This window comes from Ictalurus punctatus, chromosome 26 (assembly GCF_001660625.3).
Source record: "Ictalurus punctatus breed USDA103 chromosome 26, Coco_2.0, whole genome shotgun sequence".
NCBI classification, from domain to species: Eukaryota; Metazoa; Chordata; class Actinopteri; order Siluriformes; family Ictaluridae; genus Ictalurus; species Ictalurus punctatus.
In genome coordinates, this window is record NC_030441.2 from 380,001 (window position 1) to 385,924 (window position 5,924).

Below are 5,924 nucleotides of genomic sequence, written 5' to 3' on the forward strand. Positions count from 1 at the left end.
TAACCCCTAACCCTAACCATAACCTTAACCCCTAACCCCTAACCCCTAACCATAACCTTAACCCCTAACCCCTAACCATAACCTTAACCCCTAACCCTTAACCCCTAACCCTAACCTTAACCCCTAACCCTTAACCCCTAACCATAACCTTAACCCCTAACCCTAATCCTTAACCCCTAACCATAACCTTAACCCCTAACCCTAACTCCTAACCATAACCTTAACCCCTAACCCCTAACCCTAACCATAACCTTAACCCCTAACCCCTAACCCTAACCATAACCTTAACCCCTAACCCCTAACCCCGAACCATAACCTTAACCCCTAACCCCTAACCCCTAACCATAACCATAACCCCTAACCCTAACTCCTAACCATAACCTTAACCCCTAACCCCTAACCCTAACCATAACCTTAACCCCTAACCCCTAACCCCGAACCATAACCTTAACCCCTAACCCCTAACCCCTAACCATAACCTTAACCCCTAACCCTAACTCCTAACCCTAACCATAACCTTAACCCCTAACCCTAACCCTTAACCCCTAACCATAACCTTAACCCCTAACCCCTAACCATAACCTTAACCCCTAACCCCTAACCATAACCTTAACCCCTAACCATAACCTTAACCCCTAACCCTAACTCCTAACCATAACCTTAACCCCTAACCCCTAACCCTAACCATAACCTTAACCCCTAACCCCTAACCCTAACCATAACCTTAACCCCTAACCCCTAACCCTAACCATAACCTTAACCCCTAACCCCTAACCCCGAACCATAACCTTAACCCCTAACCCCTAACCCCTAACCATAACCTTAACCCCTAACCCTAACTCCTAACCCTAACCATAACCTTAACCCCTAACCCTAACCATAACCTTAACCCCTAACCCCTAACCCTAACCCCTAACCATAACCATAACCTTAACCCCTAACCCCTAACCCTAACCATAACCTTAACCCCTAACCATAACCTTAACCCCTAACCCCTAACCATAACCTTAACCCCTAACCCCTAACCATAACCTTAACCCCTAACCCTAACCTTAACCCCTAACCCCTAACGCTGGGGACTTTCATGGTGGACACTGTAAGTCCATTTCATCACACCGCACCCTGGTGTTGATTATGTTCCTATAGCGGCGTGCCTCATAGTGTGTTATTCTTTACTGAAGGCTTCAGATTTGTTAAGGAGGAAGAGAAACTTGTAAAATCGGTGCAGTTTTACTACAACAGAAAGAAAAACCAAATAAAGGCTTTTTAATCATCGCAGTGTTCCTCGGGTCACCTCTTTTGAAAAACTGAATCGGTTCACGCTCCTCCAGCGAAACAGGACCTCAGGTGGTCAAAGTTTGCCCTTTAAGACGACGTTAAGATGAAGCGCGGCTGCGCGACAGATTTAAACCCTTTTCACGGTAATAAATAAAAACCGGCGTGTTCCGTGCAGTTCCCACGAGGGGAGCGCGGTATCATATCCACTCCCGAGGTGTACAAAATACCCTTCTGTCTTTTTCCCATCTCGACACCTTTCACACACACACACACACACACACTCCTCCACGATGGGAACCCGAGAGCCACCGAGGACGAGGACGATGAAGTTCACAGATTCAAACTCACGTGAAATTTAGACTTCACGTCACGTTTCATGCGCGTTTTACATTTAATGCACGTGGTTTATATTTATTCCATTTCATGTTTCTTTCACTTTCACACGAAAGGTTTCTGAAACATTATTCGTTTCCTTTGTTTTTACACGTCAGTTTTTTCAGAATTGTACTTTTATTTGACACACGATTCATTTATGTTCATTTTTGATATAATTCATTTCATTCCTGAACAATCCATTTATTTTCATCTGCAATTTTTATACGATTCAGGAAGTGATTCTTACACACGATTCATGTGTTTTTATCTGCACATGTGATCTTTTTTTTCTTTTTCTTTTTTTTTACACGATTCATTTATTTTCATGTGACTCTTTCACATGATTCCTTCATTTCTCACTTGTGATGAACAAATGATTCATTTCTTTCCAGATGATTCTTTTTCATTTTTCAGATCTGATTCTCGACTGTCATCCCATATTGTTCGCTTATATAGCCAAAAGTATGTGCACCCCTGACCATCACACCCGTATGTGTTTGCTGAACATCCCGTTCCAGATTTATAACCTCCTCCAGTCTTCTGGGAAGGCTGTCCATTAGATTTTTGGGGCGTGGCCGTGGGGATTCGTGTTCATTCAGCTACAAGAGCGTTAGTGAGGTTGAGGTCAGGCGCTGATGTTGACGTGAGGAGACTCCAGTTCCAGTTCATCCCAGCACATACTTTTGGCCGTATAGTTTACAGTGTACAACCTGGTGCTATCCACCTTCACGTGTTATTTAACATCCCCGTTGATTAGATAATCTATTCTTTAATGTAGAGAATTCTTCTTGTCCTCTTCTCCTCGCCATGTTCTTCTCGGCTGCATGTGCTGAGTGAAAAAGAAAGCGTGGAGAGCATTGCTCCACATGTTGGGCGTGCATGTCCGTATCACTGACAGCCAGGCGAGGTTATGAAAACAGTCATTCTTCCCATCATCGCTCCATAGCCGGTGATTTAGCAGCAGGCCGGCCCTGTGCTGCAATAAAACACCGTCCGGCCGTTTGCAGTGCACTGGTGGATATCAGGCAGCACGGGGGGGGTCACCTCCTGGCACCGGCCCACCTCACCTGCTACTGTGTTTTACCAACCGAGCTTGAACACACACACACACACACACACACACCAGGCCCTCTGGACCTCCCTTACAGCATGAATTAGAAGAATTAGAGGCTGTGAAATAGATTGTTATTGTGCTCCTATTCACTCGCCGTGTAATGAGGAAAAAATAAGCCGAGTTTCCATTCACCTGCGTTTCTCCTTGTTGTTGTTGTTGTTGTTTTAGAAAAATGTAAACAGTCAAAGTAACATACAAGTCTATTTTAACTATTATACATCGAATTATAGTATAATATTATATTACCTGTGATAGTAATCATAAAAGTCATTTTTACATAGCATACTCAATATTATCATTTCGTTTATTTATTTATTTGTTTGTGTGTTTGTTTATTTATTTTTTAAAAAAGAGAGAAATAAAGAAACAAAAAATAGTGGGATAGATGGGAAATGGGAATAGCAGCAAGGGTGTAAAACTATTCTAATCATTAAAATAATATTTTTAAAGAAATTATGTTAAGAGCTAGAATGCTACTTTTTTAATGCGCGTTTATTCGTTGATTGTGTTTTTGGGGTTTGTTTGTTTTTTGAGAATAATACCTAAGCGCATTTAACTGAAGACTTTCTGTCATGTGATCGCTCTTAAACAAGATGAAAAGTCTAAATTCATCATTTCACCGCCTTCGGAGTCCGGTCCTTATGTGTGGTGATTAGCGTTTAGCATGAACGTTAGTGAAATGAGTCCTCGCTAACAGCTACGCAGCGTATCCCTGGGCCTCAGGCAGGTGGCTCTGACAGCGGGATCAGTGAGAAACTCTAAACTCGGCCGAATCGCCGTCTCTCGTTTATCAATCGCCTTGGAGACATCAGCGTTACTGGCGTTTTTATTTTGGTGGCTAAAGAACGTAGCGGTTCACAGGCAGAGCGGAGACGTCTGACGGCCTATCGTACACGCTGAGACGTGTGGAAAAGGTTTGACAGAAACAGGTGCTCCGAACGTAAGCGTCAGGAAGCCGCTGTCTCAGATATGAGACGATCCGACGTTCCATCAGCTCGAAATTCACAGCATGGAAACGTCGCTGGACGTTTAGGTGACGTGCTCGCTCGAGACTCCGTTTTCTTGGGAAAATGATCATTGTAAAGAATGACTGTAATCCATCTTTTGTTGGGGCATATCCCCGCCCACAAAAATCGCACGGCCTCAGTGAAAGACTTCGCACCAGTCTAACGTTGTAGTGAAAGATTTGAATTGCGTTTGAGACTCGGGTTTAAGATTTTGATCTCCAGCTCTTGAATTAGAGCCATCAGACTGACACTATTCAGTTTTACCCAGCTACAAAACTTCCCTAACTGGGAGCAAGTCGATTCGGACTAGTGGTCGAACGTGGGAACTGCAACAGACGAGCACCGATAAATAGAGGCCCAGTGGGGCAGGACTCCTGCTGCCCCATGCTCACTCTCTAAACACTTTAGCGATAGTGTCTCCGCTCGTTTTGTTTGAGGCCGTGTCGTTATTAACGTCGTCCCGCAACACCGAAAGCTACGCTCACCGACTGAAAATCGTGTTTTTGCACGTTGTGGCGTCCATTATTTCGACGTCACTGTATTTTGCGTTTCAGAAAACGATAATCGGTCTCCGTTAAACGTAGCGTTCGCGTGCGGTGCTTGTCTTTAGCAGAACTCGGAGCTTGTCTTTAGCAGAACTCCTCGAACTAAAACTCAGCGTTATATTCAAATGTTCGTTTTCAAATGCATTTTCTCACCCACTTAAATATTAATATAATGCATGCAAAGTTATGTGATGTGTACTTCAGGTCTCTGAATGGCAAATACCTTTTTAAGCAGTAAATGGAGAGCCCATTAGCATCCTCTCGTAACCAAAATGCGGCATAAAAGCTAAAATCATGATACAATGTGCTTTTTTTAATCCGACGATCTTTCTCTTAGGTGACTAGAGTGGGTGTTAAAGCAAGCAAATAACACGGGCAAATGCGAGGGCAGCAGGGATCATCCCACGGAGGTGTGAAACGGAGGGCGACCGGGGGCGGCGTTTTTGGAATGAAAGCGCTGCAAGAGCGCTATATCGCGCACAAAACTTCACATTTTTCGCTCGCCGGATTGTTATGATCTCAGGTTAATAGCAGTTCCATTACAGACAGCAGGTTTCTGTCGCGGATTCGGACTTCAGACGTTCTTTAGAAGCGTCGGAGCGTTACACTTAGGTTTAAAATATCGAAACCTTTCATTATGTACTGCGTGGAAGCGGCTATATTTCAAATATATTGACGTTATTGTCGTTTTTAAATAAACCGGTATTGTATGTCTCTTCGGTGAAATCAAAATGCTTTAGATCTGTCTGTACGGTCAGGGTTAGGGTTAAAAAATTTTAAAAAAAGATCGTCTAATTAAAAGCTCTCATTGGCACAAGAATGGCTGGCAAGAACGTCAATGCCCGTCAGCCCCAGCACGTCACATGACCACGTCACATGTCTCACTGATCACTCGCACCTGTTTCTCATTGCTCTTAATTAGCTCCTCTGTTGAACTTCTGTGTGGTTTGCTGGACGTTTCTTGCTTTGTACGATCATAGTCGTTATAGTACGGTAGCTTCGGAGTGGGCGTGGCTTGGCCCGTCTTGAACGCCATTGGATGTCATAAATCAGTCAAGCATTTCCCTTCTTCAGAAGTCAATACATTAGCATACAGAATCTAATCATGACTCTCAGGGAAAAAACGAACGTGTGGTGTCTGTTTATTTATGATTACGTCACCCAGAGAACTATTCAGGAAAGGGGACATCTTTAAGAATGTAATATTGATAATATAATATAATATAATATAAATAAGATACCACGTTCCAGCGGCTAGTTCGACGGGTCGGTAAAGAGCGGTCGATGGAGTTAGCGTAGCCGTCCTGTCGTCACTGAAGCTCTCCGGCAGGATGTGAAGGTGTTGCGAACGCATACACGATCGGGACGGACACGGGGAAGTCGGCGTGCGTGACGAGCCCGTTCGACCGTCGACGATTTTTGAACAAATAATAATAAAAAAAAGAGAGCTTTTGGAATTTATTCTCAGATACGCCACAGCAAAGAGCGAGAAAATTAAAGCAAGGATTAACTGATTTACTGATAGACATAATGACATTCGTTACAAGAGCGCCGTGCGTGCGCGTGTGCGCGCGTGTGTGTGTGCGTGCTTTTTGTCTTTAGGGA